General features: G+C 44.9%; 1 long non-coding RNA gene across 1 annotated transcript; it reads left to right on the forward strand.

Moving 5' to 3' along the window:
* The first annotated feature begins 225 nt into the window (after window positions 1–225).
* LOC141372926 (uncharacterized) lies at window positions 226–4,334 on the forward strand. The gene is made up of 3 exons (XR_012378456.1): window positions 226–483; window positions 723–887; window positions 4,149–4,334. It is a non-coding gene; the product is annotated as an uncharacterized lncRNA (long non-coding RNA).
* The last annotated feature ends 17,704 nt before the right edge of the window (window positions 4,335–22,038 follow it).

A 22,038-nucleotide genomic window follows, 5' to 3' on the forward strand; every position in this document is an offset into this window, starting at 1 on the left:
TTAAATGAAGGCTTCCACACTTCAAGGACAATGACCATTTCAAGCACCATCATTCTTGTAAGTAAATCGCAACTTCGTAAAGTGAGTCCCTGCATTATTTTTCTCTTTGGCACACAAGCAGAATAGTTCCCAGCAGCATTTTGCATACTGCAGATTGGGAACCACCAGTGAGTTGTAAAGGAAGAAAAACTTTTTTTTTTTTTTTTTTTAAGAAAATAGAAAATAAGAGGAAAATTCAAACTCTTTTAGCTTGGTAAGGGCAAGAATCATTATCTTCAGACTTCTGTTTCAATGATACATGCAAGCATTCTCTGGGTTGTAACTAACAATAAAGAAACACTTGTCCTGGATCCCAGAGTGATGGAATCTACAACTTCTTTCTGGGAAGAAACTAGCATCCCTGATAAAACACTGAAGATTTTCTGAATTTAATGGGATTAAGACTTGCTCAAGGATACTGGTCACCTATCCACCCAACTGTCAGTGAGTATCAGTTAGGAATCTAGTGACCTTTATCCAAACATTCCTTTTCTTTTAGTTGTTAGTCTAAGAATAACCATTTTCTTTTTCCATAAAATGTCCCCGCCACAAATAAAATCTTTGAATGGCTCACTAGAGGCCTTTACGGCAAGACTGTAAAAATACACTCTGAAATGTGTTCATAATTAGATTGATAAAGTTTCCTAAACACTATGTAAAATATTTTTCTTTCTGTGGGTCAGGATAAAAAAAGTCTGGAAGTCACTGAATCCAGGGGACAGAATGGTCGCAGACTGGTGGAGCAGAACATGTGGGAGTTGGTGGTTTCGCAGATAGGGACCCCAGATCTCTGCAGTGGATTACAGAGGCTCTTGTCCCCGGACAATACCTTCTAGAGAGGAGACCAGGTGTGGACTCATCAAGGGATCCCTGAAAACAGGATTTGTGCCAGGACATCACTCTGGGCCAGGACCTGCCTCTGTGTGAGGCAGCAGAGTAGAAGGCAGGGAAAGAACAGGGCTGACTGCAGAAGGCAGAGGAGGAATGGAAGGCTTATTGAGGATTTTACTGGGGAGTGTGATTCCCAGGAAAGAAGGAAGGCTGTGTTACTGAGTTGCCTGCAGCAGGGGTCACTAGTCCCTGGATCATTGGGACCCCCTGAGGAGCCATCTGAAATGCATCTCAAGACTGCCCATCAGGGGAAGAAAGGGGAAGGACTTTCCATCACCTTCTGTGGGGTTGCCTGTAAGGTGTTAACTCTCCCATCTTCCAGTTAGAGATTTGTGGGCACCAAGTGGGTTCCTGAGGCCTCCTGCTTTGCATCTACAGAGAGGCGCTGGCTTGGGCGGTAAGAGACTTGAGGTGTAGGTGGAAGTGACTGGAGCTGTCAGTGGGTGCCCCAGTGGAGGCTGAAACAAAAGACAGGTGAGGTTGAGGGGGTCCAAAGTGGTAAATAAGAAATGTCCCGTACAGATGGTGAAGCAGTAACACCACACAAGGTTATTCCTTGGGACAATGTTTAGGTCAGCAAGATAGAGACTGAAGATATTTAGACATTGGCTTCAGCCTTGGGTTTTGTTTCTTCCTAGTAGTAATCTTAGTACAGTAAAGTCTTCTTAATATATCTGCTCAGAGCTAGAAAAAACAACACAATGTTCCAGTTGAAGATTTACCAACAAACCTCACTTCTGAATGCCATTGCATGGTGGTGCCTCACAAGGCACATATTGTGCCTGAGATCCTATCCAGAGCCTGGATGTCTGTATGATTCCCATCTCGAAATTTCCATCTCAGCCTCTCTTCTGAGTGGAGGGTCCATTTACTTTATTATCTTTAAGAATCTTCCCATAGGAAGGACACCTGGGTGGCTCAGTTGGTTAGTCATCTGCCTCTTGGTTTTAGCTCAGGTCATTATCTCAGTGTCGTGGGAGTGAGCCCTACGTGGGGCTCCATGCTCAGTGTGGAGTCGGCTTGGGATTCTCTCACTCCCTCTCCCTCTGCCTCTCCCCCAACATGCTCTTTCTCAGATAAATAAATAAATCTTAAAAAAAAAAAAAGAATCATACAAGTGGAACTTACCACACAACCTCTTGGAGACAGAAATCCACACCAACGTCCTGCCCTCTTGCCTTGTCAGTCATGTGATTGGAACACACAAGTCCGGAACCCCTTCGCACGGTCAACCAGCTGTGAAGTCCCAAGTCCACCCGTCCCCATCTGTAAGTCTGTCCTGTCTATTCTCTTCGCTGAGGTGGCTTAGTTCATCGCCTCTGCCCTGGGTTGTAGCCATAAATGGCCTCCTGACTGTTGCTCTGCTTTTATTTTCTTCTGCCAGTCGTCTGGGAGGACGTCCCTGACTGCCCAGAGATCTGGGGGCAGGGGTGGTGGGGTGGAACAGGAGAAGTCACATGGTCTGGTGATCCTCAACCAACAGAAAAGAAGTTGCCTAGGTGGGACCTGAGGTTTTTTATAACAATTACCAAAATCGGCTCTTGCTCGTTCACCAAGTCTACCATAGTTGTGATGTGATTCCCACTCCTTCCTGCCCTGGCTTACCCACTTGTAACCTTCTGGGAGGTGGGTTCTTGGACACTCAGTACTGCTTCTGGTCCCCCATAAGCAAGCATTTATGACATGCTGCAACGTGACTGTGTATGTATTTAGTGGTAGCTGGAGGTCTGGCGGTGATATTGGACCTACGACACGAAACATTCTTCACAAATACCACGGGAAGGCAACCCAAAGACAGTCACTGACCAGCAGGGCCTTCTTGGCTCTTAGCCGGGCCTCGAAATTTCCTGTTTCACTTGCTGAGTAGGGGGAAAAAAAAGATGATTTTGGTTACACTCCCTTGGGGGTGGGGTGGGGATTTAACTGAGCGACTATTGGAAAGCATTTAACATGTAAATGATTGCCTAATGTTGCAGTAATATGGATTTCCCATGGGCCAGCTATGTTCAGACTTAAGTGGAGGCATTGAGAGATGTAAAATGTGGAAGATATATTCCCCTCAAAGCGCAGGGGGCAACCTATGTACATGGACCAAGTACGAGGTCAAAGAACGCAGGGCTGAAATGTAGGGGCAGAAATAGAGGCTGTTGGAGGAGAATTTGCAGCATCCTTAAGAGCCAGTCATGGAAAAAGATCTACAAAGGAACCACCCTGGCCTTATAGTGTATTTTAGAATTATAGCTCACAACATACCCAGTGCATTTGCCTGGTTTTCCTAAAGTAGGATATTTTACCTGACTGGAGTTTCACTGAAGGTTCATGAGGCACCTTTTCTTGTAATTCTAGTTACCAGCTATTTTTCTCTGATGGCAAAATATGTGAAGGAAGGGAGAGAAATTCAGTCATCTGTTTTTTTGCTTACTTTGCATAATTGAATTTTTTTATTTTTTAATTTTTATTTTATTGGAGAATAGTTGACATAGGATATTATATTAGTTTCAGTTGTGACAATGTATTGATTAGACAATTCTATACATTACTCATGATTGAGTTTTAAACTGTTCTTTCAAGTGTGGGCAGCCTGTAGACTGAGACGGGGCAAATCTCTGGTAGAGCTTCCCCAGCCATGGGTTAATGAAAGCCGTAAGGAAATAAGCATGGACGTGTTGCCTTCTGTCAGTGTTTACTGTGTGACATGGAGGTTAATTTTACTTTAATTAGAATCATCAGTGTGGTTTCAATTTCTTTAATGAATGCCAGGTTAAATCCATTACTTATTTCCCAGCTGTGAAAGAGTGCCATTCTTCGCTAACATGTGCATATTCCAGAGGTCAGGTTTTTCTTTCTTTATATAACAGGAATTTTTCCTTTTGTTGCATGGTTAGGATATTTAACTTGTTCATTCTGCCAAAAACTGAACATTTATTATCACTGCTTCTTAGATTGAATGGACTCATTTGATTTAGGGCAAAACTTCCCAACATCTAACAAAAATGATTTATTCTTAAGGCAAACGGGAGATAATTGCTTCAGTAGGTCAAACTCAGCACATCTGTTACGGGCTGAATTGTGGCCCCCACCTGGATTCATTCATATGTTGAAGACCTAACCCCTCATTCCTCAGACTATGACTATATTTGGAGATAGAACCTTTAAAGAGATGATCAAGGTACAGTGAGCCTTTAATCTAACCTGACTCCTGACTGGTGTTCCTATAGGAAGAGGAAATTTGGATGCACACAGAGACACCAGGGCTGGACACAGAAGAAAGACCAAGTGAGGACACAGCAAGAAGGAGGCCATCTGTAAGCCAAGGAGAGAGGTCTCAGGGGAAAACAAAGCTACTGGCACCTTGACCTTGAGCTTTGGGCCTCCACAACTGTGAGAAAATAAATTTCCATTGTTTAAACCATCCAATATTTGGCATTTTCTTATGGCAGCCCTAGCAGACTAACACAACATCCAAAACCAAGTTTATTATTTCCTTGTTCAAACTCATTCATTCTGTGGCCCTCAGGGGCATTTACTGCTCACTGAATATCCATATAATTCCCCCTGAAAATCCCCGCAGACCTGCAGTTAGGTGGGGCCATGCAGTCATTCTGGTCTGTGAGTGACACCAGTCTCATCCCCTGTCACAGTGACCAGGGAGGCTACTATTATTCCAGAGGCGGAGCTCCAAGATGGTGGACGTTCAGTCTCCCTGGGAGACTGAGTGGAGCAAAACCTCCCACCAACCAGTGTAGGGGGTGTTTCCCAGGTGAGAAGTAATTCATTACTGTATTAAGCCTAGGATTTAGAAGCTTAATTTGTTTCTTCAGCTTAACTGTGTTTATCATGCATGACCAGTACAATCTTTATCGTCTTGGTTCGTCTGGGCATGGAAGTTTAGCCATGCGTTGGATTCCTCTCACTTCCTAATTCCACATCTGATAGGTCATTTGTCCTTCCCACGCAACTCTTGCAACGTTCCATGGATCTGTCCCTACTTTCCATTCACAGGACAAATGATAGTGATGATGATGATGGCTCATTGTTCCAGGCACTGCTGTGGTGCATTACATATATGAAGTCATTGAATTGCACGACCTATAAAGTAGGTACTATTTTCATCCCCCTTTTCAGGTGAAGAAACTGAGGTACAGTGAATTTAAGTAACTTTGTTCAAGTTCACACAACTGGTAAGTGACAGAGCTGGGATTTGAATCTTGTCAATCTGGTTTCCATGGCCTTCACGTAATTTCATGGCATTAATGTCCCTTCAAGTTCTGATCCCAGTGCATGCTCTCACTCTCTCATCAAGGACCACCCTCTACCCTGACTACTTCCAATCTCTTACTCTACTGACAGTCTAGATTGTTTCTCCAAACCACTCCTGCATTTGCCAACCTCAGTTTCCTTGTTCAAGCTCTTCCACCAGAATCACTCTATTTCCCAATCCCTCTCCCCTGTGGTCCTCCCTGTCTACATCCTGTGCATCCTGCAGTACCTCCCTCATTTGCTACCTCTTCTGGGAAGCCTTCCTCGGGTCATCTTCATTCAACACTCTCCAAATCCCTGGCCTATACTTTCCTTTGAGCGCTCATGGTTTGCTTATTTATATATGTGTTTATCTCTCTCCCTGAAGTATAACCCCCCTGAGCACTGGGACCATGTTTTCTTTTTCTCTAGATCTCCTCTATAGGTAATGAGCACCAGTGCATTGCACGTAATTGTTGAGTTATAGATGTCAGTTGCAATTAATTGAAACTTCCCTTGAATGCATTGCTACTTGACAGAATATAATAATTGTTACCCCTTCTCACTTTGGCCACAGTGGCTTAGAATTCCCAATCACACTGAGTGAAAGTGACTTTGTTAACATCAGACCATTTTTTCTTCATGCCTCTCTGCTTTCATTTCTCTGAGTTTGATGCTATTGCTTCTCATCTGTGTTATATTATCAAATTGCTTCTTTGGTTTTTATATTAGAACTGAGTTTCAATGGATTTCAATTATTCCTTAGCTTTGATTTATTGATTAAGGGCAGTCTTTTATCCTGGTGGTACTTTTCAAGCATGTGGTGATATATGTTCTGGCAAATTGAAAGAAAAGAGAAGGATGGTGTTCCTGCCTTTTCCCCTGCAATCATCTTTGAGTATTTTATGAAGCCTCAGCCCTCTTGTCTCACGGGTGGGCAGGAAGCTGAAAGGAATGTAGAGTTTGGTCACTCCTGCCACACGTGTTTCTGATTCAAATGCAGGATGGAATTGAAACTTGAACAAATTTTCTGAAGATTTCAGGTGACCATTTTCCCTGAAGAATGTGTTTGTGTTAATTGAATTCTTACCTAGGCATGCATTTCCCATGGTATGGCAGCCATCCTCAAAGATGGCCTCCAACAGTCCTTGCGTCCTGGTATTTATGTTTCTTCTCTCACACTGAATAAGGGCGCAATCCCATGTTAAACGATAGGATATTGCAGGAGTGATGGGGTTATAACTTCCAAGACTAGGTTATAAAAGACATTCTGGTTTCCACCTTGCTCTGTTAGATCACTTGCTCTGGGAGAAGCCAGCCTCCAGATTGTGAGGACCTGGAGTAATCCTTTGGAGAGGTCCATGTGGCAATGAATTGAGGCTTGTTGCTAACAGCCAGCACCAACTTGACAGTGACGTGAGTGAACCCTCTTGGAAGTAGATTCTCCATTCCTAGCCATGCCCTCAGATGATTGCAGCCTCAACTGACATCTTGTCTTTAATTCAGGAAAGACTGGAGCTAGGTCGGCTCAGCTAAGTTGCTCCCCAAATCCTGACCTACACAATCTGTGTGAGATGATAAATGCTTATATTTGTTTTCAACCACTAAATTTTGAGGTAATTTGCTGTGCAGCAATAAATAACGAATACACATGGCATGTGCAGTTTGATTTTACTGGTTTCTTTGTGAATCCATGGTCTTGTGTTTTCAGTTGTAACAATTTTTAGCAATACCTGGAGTATGACTATTCATATGGTAGAAGTAAAAATCAATGGTATAAAGGAAAAATCACCATGGTTTGGTCAAATGCTCAGCATGGAGAGATTGCCTCAGTTTCCTGCTTCACTTGGGCCTGGACCCCCAGAATTGCCTCATGGCATGCTCACACTACCTGCTTCACCCCAAGACTCCTTTTGCTCCCTCCCCTGAGCCACCCTCACCCCTCCCTCAGGTGCATTATTGCTGCCATCAGGACTCAGAGGCACCCACCAGCCTCAGGTCAACCTGGACCTCCACGCCTCTTATGTCTACTATCATGCCTGATTGCTCTGCTGGGGATGTCATGACTTTGAGGACCCTTGCGGAAGACATTCTTCATCAATCCCAGAAGGAGAGAAAACGTGCCGAGAAGCCCATACAGGGGCAAAACCACCAAAAGCAGTGAAGTCTGTACTTCATTGAGGTGGTGGGTAGAAAGTGGGGAGAACATGAGTCATTCACAACATCAATAGACCTAATAGCCCCAGACACACAGACCAAGAGAACAAAATAGCTCCAGACACACCCGACCCCACACCATTACCTGAATGAGCAGGTGAAACCGCCCAAGGTAACTTAACACAAGACAGCCCTTACATGCTGCAGGTGGGGAGGAGGGGGGTAGGAAGGGGTGGGGAAGATGAGTCATTCACCATGTCAATAGACTGAACTAGATTCAGACACACAGACCAACAGACCAAACTAATTCTAAACACACATGACCTCATGTGTCTAGCCCCAGACACACATGACCCCACGTGGGGGACCTCTTTGACACCACTACCTGAATGAGCAGGTGAAACCTCCAAAGCTAACCTGCACTAGACGGGCAGTACATGCTGACATGGCAGACTATCTCCTCGACAAGCACGCCTGGAGACAAACAGCGAGAATGAGGTCGTGGGCTACTTCCTTCTGGCCTTGAAAAAGGTGGCCTGGCCTGCTGCCATCTGCTTCCGAAGGGGCCCCTGGCTGATGGGGGAGACGTCTGCATCCCCTGCCTGAGACACTGAATCTTCCCCACTCCTCTTGTTTTTCTTTTCTCTACCTTATTCCTTCTCTATGCTTTCCCACAGCAGCACAATTAGAAAATGGGTCTTTGCAACCCTAAACGGTGCATTTGAAGCACTTAATTAGTGGACATTCTGCATCTCTTTAGAGGCAAGGAGTATGGAAAACATTGCACAAAATTCTGTAAGGATTAATTCTACTACTTTTGAAAGATAAAAATCGAAACAAATACTTTAAGGGCATGCGCGTTTCCTTTAAAATGTTTGCTAACACAAGCCATCTCTAATTTAAACATTTGCCACGGAGCTATACAATTTAGAGAGAAATGAAAGTTAAAATCTGTATGGGTAATGTAGTCAGTGTTCAAACCATACTGGATAATTTAGGCAAGAAAATATACCTCATTTACTTTGAGTGAATCTGCAAAATGCCATAGTTGCCAACTTTTCACTTGGTTCCGTATTGCACAGATAGATTTTTGGGAAAGATACCAATAATTCCAGTATAACGATACATACAACACCTGTCACTGCCCACCTCAAATCACTTAGGGCTCGATCCCAGGATGCTGGGATCATGACCTGAGCTGAAGGCAGACGCTTAACGACCGAGCCACCCGGGCGCCCCATCACTTAGGGTTTTAATCTGCTGATGCTCACTTAGAATGAGCAGGTCAAACTTGGCTACGTGTCTATTGACAGTGGCCTTAGGCAGTCTGATAGCTTATCTGAGCCCTAGGGTCTGAAGGCCCACAGACGGTTCTAGTCCTTCCAACCCTCCGAGGAAGCTCAGATCTTCCCTGTGGCTCATGCTCAACTCCAGGCCTGCCTGGTCATGGCTCTAACATCTCTGTCCTAATGTCCTAGGCCCCGCGGTCTGGGTTAGAAAGCCGCCAGCCTGAGCCTGTGGGGCAGGGTCGGCTGTTTGTCCCTCTAGCTCTTGCCCTGTCTTCCCCGGTCCCCCAGGGCTGACCTGCCCAGACTGGTGCTCAGTGGCACAGCATGCTTCCGGGACAGAATGGTGCCAACTGCCTTTTCCTATTCCTGGTGTCCGTCAGGTGCCTTACAAAGTGGTCAGCCCCAAATCCACTCCACCCACACCTCCACAAGAGCTATTGTGTTGTTGAAACTGCCACGGGCACTTCCTGGGAACGTGGAATTAATTAAACAGAAACCCACAGTGGACGTATGAGCAAATTCTAAAGTGTTTGCTCCTCCTGGGCTGCCAGGGCAGGAGAATGCTCTGTGCCTCTGACCTTGGGCAAGACACCGGGGGCCTCCAGCTCGCAGCTAGCGATGGGAGCTCACAATCAGGAGTCACGTTCTCGCACCTGGGTAAAGGACGTCTGGAAGGGAACACTGTTCTCCAGGCGCACAATCCATCTATGGGGGGCCAAGAGCCTCTTATTGTCCCCAGTTCTCTGACATGGCCTGGACACCCGAGGACGGCCTGGGGTGAAACCCTGAAGTGGGTGGGCTTGTCCTGTCGCTCTCTCTCCCCCAGCACACCTGTTCCAGGTTTTCTCATCCTCTCGCTCATGCTCTTGTTCCAGGTGCCACCCCTTCTCACCACTGGCCCCCCACTACCCAGGCCGCAGGCTTCATCTGAGGCCAGCTTCCCCCGGGCCTGTTAGGACATCGCGGGCTTCACCTTCTCACCTTCTCCTCCAGGTTCCACCGACGCGTGGGCTGAGCAAAGAGACCACAGCACCCCACGGTCCCCTCTGCTTCTGAGGAAGCACTGGACATCCTAGGATGCTCCGTATGCACAGGTAACCTCTGCACTTTGGGCAGCCCAGTGCGGCCACGGGGGAAGCAAGTGCCGCCTGAAGGAGGGGTATGGGTGTGGGTAGGTGACAGGAAGCATCTCTAAGGTGGTGCGCGTCCTCAGACGAGACGAAGTCGGCGAGTCGTAGTTTCAGGCTCACAGACATATTCTGTTCTTTTTTTTTTTTTTAAGATTTTATTTATTTATTTGAGAGAGAATGAGAGATAGAGAGCACGAGAGGGAAGAGGGTCAGAGGGAGAAGCAGACTCCCTGCTGAGCAGGGAGCCTGATGTGGGACTCGATCCCGGGACTCCAGGATCATGACCTGAGCTGAAGGCAGTCGCTTAACCAACTGAGCCACCCAGGCGCCCGACATATTCTGTTCTACTTGCAGGTTTCCTAAACGTTTATGTTGTTATCAACATTTTAGAATTAGGAGATTTCACATTAAAAAAAAATCTGTACTTCTGGATTCTCCTGAACACCGAAGACGTGACCATGTGGGGCCCAAATAGATCTTGGTAGATGTGAAGAACATGCTCTGCGTTTAATGTGCAAATGTGCGGGCTGCACTCCCGTCCTCGGGCCCTGAGGGCTGGAGGCTGGGGAAGGCCTTGCTGCCAGGGGTGAGGAGCCACCTGGACCCTGGGTAGCCGGTGCCTGGTGCCACTTTGGAGGAAGTCAGAGTCAGGATGCTTGGCTCAGAACCTGCATGCTTGGAATCAAAAGAAAGTGACAGAAGTGAGCGATGAACTTGTACCTGAGGAAACATGGTTTCACAATGAAGCTGATGTCAACACTTGTAACCAACTCAGAAGCCGTATTGCTCAGGAAGTTCCTCAGAAGCCACAGAGAATCAATTCTGCGGAGGTGGGGGCTGGAGCTCAGGGCAGGCCTCCAGCGCGTAGGACCCAAGCAGTCGCTCGGCACCCACGCTTGGAAGGGCCTCATGCGGGGTTTAATGCTCTGTTGGTGTGGTCCTGAAATTACTACTAATCTTTGAACAAGGGTCCCACACCATACACCCTCCCCCAATGATAGAGCCGGTCCTGGCCGAGCTTAACCAAAGTGGGACCCCCCTACCTCATCGAGAGGGTCTTTTTGAGACTGGATGCTTTAAAGAGATGTAAAGTGTTGATGGATGCCCTGCAGCTCTGGTGTTCTGAGCAGAGAGTGATTTTGTTTAATACCGTGTAATACGGTGCTAATCAGAGAAATTAGAGAATCCGGTCAGTTGGTGGTAGCTCTCCTAGGAGAATGTGGGAACAACCATGCCAGGCCTCATGTTAATCACTCCATAATACAGAATCTAACCCCATGATCTCGTTTCATCCTTGTAAGACCTCTGTGTGATAGCTACTATTCTTGTATCTATTTTACTGAGGCTAAGAAAATGTAATATCTTGCTCAGATCAACCAGCTACTAAGTGACAAAGTCCAGATTCTAATCCAATTTGCTCTGACTCCAGGGCCTAATATGGATTACTGCCATAGTTAAGATTTTTGTCAGTTTTTATTTGTCCAGAAAAGCCCAAAAAACAGAACTTTAAAGTAGTAACCAAAACTCTTCTTATAGCCTACAATGTTCAGAATGGAACATCTTTATTGCAAGTGGGAAATAAAGTTCAGGGTTTATCCATAATCTCACAGCTCTATGTGGCAAAGACCATTAGGGGCCTGTCAAAACCTGTGTTCCCCTTTCTTTCCTAGAGACTTTATGGCTGAACTCTATTTCCCAGGTGTCTTTGCCTCTTGGGTTCCTGGACCCAATTCCTGTGTGTGTGTGTGTGTGTGTGTGTGTGTGTGTGTGCACGTGTGTGTGGTTCCCACTGAACACCAGGCAATTCTCTCTCACCAGCAGGGTGTCTGAGAATTCAACTCAAGTCAATTCTTTTTTTTTTTTTTTTAAGATTTTATTTATTTATTTGAGAGAGACAGAGCATGAGAGAGCCCACAAGCAGGGGGGAGGGGTAGAGGGAGAAGCAGACTTCTGGCTGAGCAGGGAGCCTGATGTAGGCCTCCATCCCAGGACCTTGGAATCATGACCTGAGCTGAAGGCAGAGATGCTTAACTGACTGAGCCACCCGGGCGCCCCCAACTCAACTCAATTCTGACACTACCCAGATACAGTATCAGACCTCACAGATCTCACAGGTTAAGGGTTCAGTCAGACACAATTGTCCCTCCCTTCCCCACCCCACCTTCAGAGGCCAGTTGCAAGTCTGGGTTGTCACCTGTACTTCTGACAGACCGACTTTAAATCAGAGGTTCCCACACCTCCTTGGGTTTGATTTATTTACTAGACTGGCTCACAGAACTCAGAGAAATATTTTACTTACTAGATCACCGGTTTATTGGAAAAGGATGTACCTTAGACAGATGAGAGAGAGGCATAGGGCAAGCTGTGGGGAAAGGGTATGGAGCTTCTCTGCCCTCCCTGGGGCTCCACTCTTCCCAAATCTTCAAGTGTTGATCAACCTGGAAGTTCTCCGAACCCTCCTCTTTGGGGTTTTTATGGAGGCTTCATTAGCTAGGCATGGTTGATTAAATCACTGGCCATCGGCAATTGGTTCAACCTCCAGCCCCCCGCCTCTCCCCAGAGGTCGGGGAGTGAGACCAGAAGTTCCATCCTTGAATCACAGGGCTGACTCCACTGGCAACCAGTCCCCCATCCCCAGGTGAGCTTCCAAAGCCATCTTATTTACGTAACAAAAGATACCTTTATCAATCTCAACACTTAGGACATTGCAAGGGTTTTGGGAGCTGTGAGACAGGAACTGTGGATGAAACCCAAATATATATGAGAAATATATTTTGGCTATCTAAATGACCAAATATATATTTCTTACAAATAAAAATTTTCATATCTTGCAATCAGGAGTGGCCCACGTGACTGAGTCCTACCCAATAGATGGTGGTGTGTGCCATTTCCTGGCCTGGTTTATGGAAATTTACCCCATGCTGTTTTCCAGGCTTTCCTTTTCTGAAGGCTTGATTTCCACACCTGGGACTACCTTGAAAGTCACAACTGAAGATGACAGAGTTTTCATAGCCTGAGTGACTATGAAATGACTCCATAAAGAGGGGCTGCTACAGAGCAGGGCTGTTCATCCATCCAGAATTAATATGGGAGCAGAGCACAGACTTCTGTAGGGGTGGAACCATTACGTATTTTGGATTTTGGCCATAGCAGTTAGTTATTCTAATGAACACACACTGCAATACTGATATATAAGCAGGTGCATAAGCAGAGCGTGTGACTTGGCCAGATGGGGACAAGTGTCACATAAAATCCATGCATGGTGTTCATTTCCCAGAAAATAAATGTATTGATTACAGTATTTCTGAATAGTTTTAAGATATCATTTAATGCCAAGAAGGGCTCAGCCGACTAGCTCTAGCCTAGGAGGTGTCCAAGGGGGGTGGTTCAAGGAGTCCATAAATAAACACGATCCACATATTATCATGGCCACATCAGGTAAAACATCCCCATTAGCAAAATCCCCTCAATCCCATTCTAATTTCTCATTTGCACTAAAAAAAAATTTACTAGAACTTCCAGGAGATTTGGCAAAAGGATGTCATCACTTGATCCTGCAAATAGAATCATCACTGCTGTGCCCTTCCCTGTCTGTTTAAAATTTAATTTCAATCTGGCCATTCTAACCATGTCCAGGAGAAATGTGACATCTGGAAAGACAGCTATTTGAGCAAACAAACAGTTTAGCTTTTTAAATAAACGAGATTAATTTATTTGCCAACACTACCTTTCCTCCCGTAGGAAAACAAGCCACATCTCCAGGTCCTTCCCAATTACACCATGCTTCGCACGCTGTACATGGCGTGTTACAATGGAAAGGCTCCTCTGTACTTGCCTGACTCCATGGGGAGAGAGAATTGAGGAAGCGAAGGCTTGCTGAATTTATAAAGGGCGCTGTGGAGTGTCAGAATCTCAGTTGGCAGTAACGTGAGTGTGTTGTGACCAGAAAGAATGTTCTCTGCAGGGACTCAGTACTGTCTCAGCACAATGGCCAGACTTGCATGGAGCGAGTACTTCGCAAACATTTGCTGGAGGAATGACTCTGATCCGAGGCTGCATAGCATCGGGTGCTACACTGCCTGGCTGGCTCTTACCAGCTGTGTGATTTGGGCAAGGTACTTGACCTCTCTGTTTCCGTTGCCTCATCTACAAAATGATGAGTTGTAAGGATTGAATGGTTAGTAGATGTAAAAGAAGCAATCGTGAGATGAGCTGGCATTTAGGAGCATATATGAGTATTGCTGTTGTTATTACAGTGATGGTATTAATATTCTCCTTGAATCTTGACTTTCAGAATGCTGACGTGATTCTCAATGTTCCTCTCTTAATAAGCTTGAGTGGAAGAGTATAGCGAGTTACAGCTTATCAAGATGGTATTTTCATGTCCAAATAGCATTTGGTATTTAAATATATGGTTTTTTTTAAATTAACATATGTAGTCATGTATTCATTATTAAATCTACTACTTGCCAAATACCATGCTAATAGGTAGTAGGGGTACCAAGCTAATACAGTAAGCCAGATCGTTCTTTGTTTTCTTCCGCGATTTTATCATCTTAACCCTCTTGGTTAGAAACCATATTTTTCCAGCCTCACAAATTTTATGGAACCACTCTGACTTTGTATCTTATCTATTTAAACTTTTACAAGCTGGTTCCTTCTTGCCGGACTTTTCTGCAACATTCTTTAGTCTACTAAGGAAGTATTGGGTCTGGTTTCCATTAATTAAGAAATTAGCTGACATTCAGTGCATTTGTGTAAGAATGAATACTTCCACTTTTTTTTAAAGATTAGATTTGAAAAAGTTAACTTCTAATTCTTTTCTTTTTTAAGATTTTATTTATTTATTTGACAGAGAGAGACGCAGCGAGAGAGGGAACGCAAGCAGGGGGAGTGGGAGAGGGAAAAGCAGGCTTCCCGCTGAGCAGGGAGCCCGATGCGGGGCTCGATCCCAGGACCCTGGGATCAGGACCTGAGCCGAAGGCAGACGCTTAACGCCTGAGCCACCCAGGCGCCCCAAAAAAGTTAACTTCTAATTCTAAGTGTGTTATTTTGTATTTATTTCCTTTTTTTTCCCTACAAAGTGAAAAACAGAAAATTTGCAACATGGTAGGATGGTGGATGATGGTGGGAGTCACTGACCAGAAAACGTGGGCTATGAGCCGGGGAAGTGCCACCAGCAGGATGGGCATGAGCTGTCACTCTCTCTTTGGGGACCATGGTAGACGACGCTAGTTGCCTGATGTCATTCTTCCTTGCAGAGCCTGGACATGGCCTCACAGCCCAGCTCCAAGCCTCATGCTAAGTGGCCCCGAGAAGCAACATGAGCTGCCATTTGAGAAGAAACTTATTTTCCACCTCAAGTCTGCAGGAGGCTCTAGCTCGTCACCAGGTACACACTTGCTTATAAAGGCTCCTAGGGCTAGACTAACAAAGTACTACAAATTGGGGCGCCTGGGTGCCTCAGTCGTTAAGTGTCTGCCTTCCACTCAGGTGGTGATCCTGGGGTCCTGGGATCGAGCCCCACATCGGGCTCCCTGCTCAGCACTGGGCTCCCTGCTTCTCCCTCTCTCACTCCCCTTGCTTGTGTTCCTTCTCTCGCTGTGTCTCCCTCTGTCAAATAAATAAATAAAATACTAAAAAAACAAAACAAAGTACTACAGATTGGGTGGCTTAAAACCACAGAAATGTATTCTTTTCCAGTTCTGGAAGCTCAAGGTTAAAAAATCAAGTTGTTGGCAGGGCCATGATCTCTCCGAAGGCTCTGGGCAAAGATCCTTCCTTGGCTCTTCTAGCCTCTGGTGGTTCCTGGCGATCCTTGGTGTTCCTTGACTTGGAGGTGTGTCTCTCCGATCTTTGCCTCTGTCATCCACGATCTTCTCTGTGTCTCTCTAGTCTTCCTCTGTGTCGCTGGGTCTCCTTTCCTCTTATAAGGACACCAGGCGTGTTGGATCAAGGGCCTACCCTACTTTGGTACTTCCTCCTAATTACATCTGCATTTGTAGACAATGATCTATTGTCCAATAAAGTCACATTCTGAGGTTCTAGGGAGGGCATGAATTTGGGGGAGTTGGGACACTATTCAACCCAGCACAGGCTTGTTGCCTGTGTCGTTTTCATACGGCTGGTTTATCCCGGTCAGTAGTTACCACCTTGGTGCTGAAGGATGAGAGAGAGGGCTGGTGGAGGATGACGGGGTGGGAGATGGGCGAATGGGGGATGGGGCGGGGGCTGGGAAGTTGCCGGGTGGGGAGGAGGTGAGAAGTGGAAGGCATGTGGCAGGGGAGAGCCCTGTGAGAAGCTCTGCCTGTGAAGGGTTGTGGTGGCGGGACAGGGCACCTGGAATATGCACCTGGGGGAGGTAGGGGACCCAGAAATCAGGAAGAAGGACACACATCACCCACTCACAGCTTGGCTCACGGCCTGGAAGCCAACAACTGCATGCCAGGATGAGCAACGGCAGATGGCCCAGCCGACCTCCCCACGTGTGGGGTCTGCCCTGTGGCCCAGCCGGACTGATTGTACAGGGCGGGGTAGGGGATACAGCACAACAGGTAAATTAGATTCTCACCCTCTTTCCTAGGAAGACTCCACATTTCTTGGTTCACCAGAAGCATGAATTTACCAGCATTTTTATTTTCTGAAATGATGGCTGTGATTATAATCGCAGTTCTACGATATATACAGTGACAGTTTTGGAAGTACCTTGAGGCTTATCTTCATTCATTATGCTTTACAGCATTTCTGGGCTTTTCTATATAGAATCTTCAGAAGGGTTCAGACAGCCAAAGGGCATTTGTGGAATTTTTAATAATTTTCTCTCTCTGTGGGTTGGGCAGCTGGGGCAGAGGAGGTTAATGCCATTTATTACTCATTCTGCAGCTTACTGCTTTGCTGTCTACACCGAGGGCATTATGCACACTTACTGCTTGGCTCATTTTCTGGGTTATAACATTATTGCTGTACCATGACATATAACATTATAATTTGGTCTGTTTCTAACATTATATATGCAACATAGTGTGGTTGATTTTTCTGTTATTTTAAGTAAGAAAGCTAGATAGAAATGCCATTCTCCAATTTTTCAACAGGTTATGATTCCTAGGATCTACACAAGGTTCTGACAGACCATACTCTCTAAGGTTTTGTTTTTTTTTTTCTAGTTAGGTAATTAGATTTTTTGGTGGTATGAGAGATTTACTTATTTATACAATCATATAACTATATCTAATCCCTTTATAATTCTATAATCAAGGTGTTTTGTCTATCAATAAATATCTACCCTTTATATTTCAAAACCATTGCCAAATTGCTTCACCAGTTTCAGATTGTACAGTGAAATTCACACTGTGACTGAATAGTGCATTTTTTAAAGAAATTGACATACTTGATTAAGCACTTTTGGAGGGTTGATGATGATGATTCTGAGGTTTTTGTGGAGCACAACTCCAGAGGAGAGTTAAGAGTGGGAAAGAATGGAAGAAGGCTGAGAAAGTTGTCACACATAAGACTGTCCCCAAATGGTCTGTGGCGGTGGTCCTCAACCCTAGCTGCACAGGGGAATCACCCAGAAATTTCGAGCAGCACCAGCACCCAGGCCTGGCTTCCACAGGCTTTGGCTTAATTGGTGTGCCATGTGCCCAGCATCGGATTTGCCTCCCACGTGGCAGGGACCATGGAACTGAACAGCCAGCAGGTGCTATATATAATTGCTGATCTATTTCAGACGTTATCAGTTTTCAAAGCAGAGAAGGGGAAAGGAAAAGTGACTTCATCAATAAAAACAAAACTTGGCTCCTCTAGACTTGGAAGTAGACTAGCAATCTTGGGAGGGGTGAGTTCATGCTCCTCTGAGGCTGCCTGCCCCCTGAGGGTCTCTCACGATGACTCCAGGCTACACTGAGCCAAGCCAGAATGGAAGGAAAGGGGATGCTGAGTGCCCATGACCCTATGGCCTTGCCCTGAACACAGCCCTGTCCTAACACCCGTGCATAGAACTGAGGGCAGACTGGGGACATTCAAGTCAGATTTTACTATCAGCTAGGCCAGCCGAAGCAAAATAAGATCCCAGCTCCACTTCCTATAAAACCTTAGGTTGGAGGTAGGGGTTACTTAACTTCTTTTAGCTTGACTTCCTTATCTTTCATATGAACAAAGTCATCAATATTGTAGGTAGATAATCGTGTGGGATTGTGGGAAGTTTAATGATATAGCATTTATAATAAAATGCCTGACGCCTAATAGATGTCAGTGATGAGTAGCTTTTGGTATTGTTAGACTCAAAATATTATCACCTTGAGTCGTCTGCTCCAGATAAGACTAGTTCAGGACCTGCCGACCCTGTTGTGGGTCCGCTTCCCCGTGGAGGACACCATAAGCAGAGTGGAATTAGCTCTAGATCATCATCTCCAGTGTAATCACAAGGCCAAGGGAAAACCTTTTCTCCCATCTCCCTCTGCAGCAGCTAAAGAGTTGTTTCCAGAAGAAGGACCTTCCAGATCTTGAGACAATTGACACTGGGAATGTCAAGCCCCTCATGAATAACCAGCCCCCTGTACCCTGGGATGGGGCCCACTGTAACACAATGCAACATGCAATACAACACAATCAACACAGCATAATAATCCCCACAGTCTTGAGAGACACATATGGGAACAGGGATGTTGATTCCTAAAGCAAGGATTCTCGCGCCATCCTCTACAGCAATGGTGTGCAAATAGATCTATCTCACACTTTCTTTACCATTTATCCATCAATGGCTACTTAGGTTGTTTACATATGCTGGTTATTGTAAATAATGCTGTAATAAACATGAAGGTGCAGGTATTTTTTAGTTAGTGTTTTTGTTTTCTTTGGATAAATACCCAGAAGTAAAATTGCTGGATCTTATTGTAGCTCCATTTTTTATTTTTTAAGGCACCTCCATACTGTTTTCCAGAGTGGCTGCACCAGTTTGCATTCCCACAAACAGTGCATGAGGGTTCCTATTTCTCCACATCCTCACCAACACTTAACTATTTCTTGTCTTTCTGATATTCTCATTTTAACAGGTGGGAGGTGATATGTCATGGTTTTGATTTGCATTTCCCTGGATTAATGATGTTGAGCATCTTTTTAAATACCAGTTGGCTATCTGGAGTGTCTTCTTTGGAAAAATCTTCAGATTCTCTGCCCATTTTTTAAATTGGATTTTTTTTCTTTTGCCCTTGAGTTGTATGAGCTCTTTATATATTTGGGATATTAGCCCCTTGCCAGTTACATGATTTACGTATATTTTCTCTCACTCAGCAGGTCGCTTTTTCATTTTGTTGATGATTTCCTTTGCTATGCAGAAGCTTTGTAGTTTGATATGGTCCCACTTATTTACTTTTGCTTTTACTGTCAGATTAAAAACAACAACAACAACAACAACACATCACCAAGACTGCTATCAAGGAGTTTACTGCCTATATTTTCTTCTAGGAGTTTTACAGTGTCACGTCTTACATTCAAGTCTTTAATCCATTTTGAGTTAATTTTTATGTATATAAGATACTGGTCTAGTTTCATCCTTTTGCATGTGGCTGGCCAGTTTTCCCAGCACCATTTATTGAAGAGAGCATGCTTTCCTCCTTGCATATTCTTGGCTATTTTGTCATAAATGAATTGACCACATATAGTGGCTTTATTTCTGGGCTCTCTATTCTGTTCCACGGATCTATGTGTCTGTTTTTATGCCAGTACCATACTGTTTTAATTGCTTATAGCTTTGGACTCACCTCGGTTTTTATCAAAGTTTTCCGAGGAGGAAATAAAAACTAGTGTCTCATTCTCTCTAACTAGAGGACAATGCCCAGTTATTATCGCTATTATGATACCTATTAAAGTTTATAAGCTGTTTGAAATTACAAAATGGCTCAGGGTTTTGCAGGGTGTGGTTCCTGACCTGGTGCCAGAGGGCGAACGGTTTGTTTCTGGTCCACGCTGAGGTAAGTGCAGAACTCAAGAATTGGTGTCTCGAAAGTTTTAGAGACATTTGACATTGTCATAGGACAAGTGGGATCGCCTGGGGTGAGGGGGCAGGGATCAGACTCGCTTGGTGTGTTGAAGGCGGCTCAAGCTACAGACCAGCTGTGTGCCTCAGGACCACACCTCTTCCCACAATGCCCTGGGAAAAAACAAAATTGGTGCTGCCCCACAGATGGCCTAAGGTGGTGGCCTTCTGACCAGTCCTACTTTTACAGTTTGAAAACAACAGCTGGGGGAGACTGTGACCAGCTGATGGTGGAGTCTTGATAGGAGTAGGGTTGGAATGACAATGTGATTTTACACCTGATGCCTCAGCCATGTCTCATAACAGCCTCCAACCAACCAGATGCTCAAAAGCCAAGACTAAATGCCGGAGGAAGAGGTGACTCAAAATCCAGCTCAAGTGTAGGGTCTTGGGAGGTCTGGGTGACAACCGTTTCCTTTGCTTACTATGGAAACCTAGTAAGAATCCTGGGAGTATCTCTGTAGAGGGGAGAAGTGTGACTTCCTATGATTTATAGGAACAGCTAGCATCAGACAGGGCCTGTACTGAGGAGTGATGAGATCTGCATTTTTGTGTATTTATATTGGACGATCAAGAAAAAAATGTGTTGAGCCAGAAGTGGGGATGGTTTCACTCATGTATTGCTTTGGGGTGCCTACCATGTTGTAAGCACTGTTGTTGGTCCTGAGAATACAGACTCCACTTGGTCACATACTTGTCTTCAGGGGTTTATAATCTGGTGGGAGGGACAGATGACCCAAAAGACTCCTTCCATCATCATATAATATATACTGCTATGTAATATATAAATATATAATATATATATTTATTATATTATATATTGATTATATATATTTATATATATTATATAGAATATATATTAATTATATATATTATATAATATATAATTATATTAATTATATATATTATATATAATATATAAAATATATATAACATATGTAATATATAAAATATAATATCTTATATAATTATATATATAATTTTCAAGTGGTCATAAGAGTGAGGAAGAGAAAGAGAGCAAGGGGACAGAGGTTCAGAGAGAAGGCCTGTCTGAGGAGGTGACATTTGAGCAGAGACTTGATCATAGAAAGGCTTGATGGGCGATGTGATAGATGGTGGCCAAGGGGCAGACATGAGAGTGAGACCTTGCTAGGAAATTGGGAAGAGCTTAGTTAGGGAGGTGACTAACCCCAGTTGGGAGTGTGAAGGGTTAGGCTGGCACCATGGGGACCTGGGAGGTGAGGTTGTAGGCACAGACAAAAGTAGACAGGGAGCGTTCCGTATTTGGGAATCCCAGGCTATGTAAGGTGATGGGCAGAGTGAAGTGTGTGCGCCTGGGGGTGCAGTGGGGAGTATTTGAACACATGCTGGAAAAGAAAACAAGAGAAGCCTTATGGGCAATGTGAAGTTGTTTGGACTGTAGCCTGAAGAGAACGGGGAATGTGGAGGGAATTTTAAGCATATGATATGATATGATCACATTTGCTTTTAGAAAGCTCTCTGTGGGAGCAATAGAAAGAACGGGTGGGAGGCAGGGTGTGGAGGCAAGCAAGGAGACCACAGAAGAAACCCAAACGAGGAGAGGGCAGACAGGACCCAGACAAGCGTGGGATCATTAGGGTTTGCTTGTTGATGGATTGGACACAGTGGATAAGACCAAGAATTTCTAAGTGTAACAAGAAGTGAATGGTGTTACACAGTCCCGCCAGAAGGCAAATTGGAAGTGAAGCAGGTTCAGCTTGGAAGATGGTGTTTTGGTTTGAATTTGTTAATTTGGGGATGACTACAAGACATCCAGGTGCAGGTCCCAACCGAGTAAGCAGTTAGAGATACATGCTTACCTTCCTTTATTTGGATTTGCCAATGGGGACAATAACTGAATCACGCTCTAGGGTTTGTGGCAACAGGATGCCCATGGAGATGATTTCCCACTGCTTGCTTCACATCCCTGAAGTGAAGATGTGCCTGTGGCCATAATTTCCTGGGGACACTGTTGGAACAACAGTGAGTCAGTCCTCTCTGCCATGTTTATGGCATGTTATGTTCACACACGACAGCGGGCACTATTTTATTGTTTTAGGTGCTTTATTTCCAGTGACTCATTTTCTCTCAGAACAACCTTTTAGACAAGCACTGCTGATTGTTCTCTAGATGGAGACATGAGAAGGCACAGAGAGGTGAAGAGACTTGCCAAGGTCATACAGCACCTATGTCGCAGAGGCCAGATTCAATCCAGGCAGCTGGGCGGTAGGGCTTAGGC

Source organism: Callorhinus ursinus, unplaced genomic scaffold (genome assembly GCF_003265705.2).
Source record: "Callorhinus ursinus isolate GAN/ISIS: 27379988/994484 unplaced genomic scaffold, GSC_fseal_2.0 scaffold6, whole genome shotgun sequence".
NCBI lineage: Eukaryota > Metazoa > Chordata > Mammalia > Carnivora > Otariidae > Callorhinus > Callorhinus ursinus.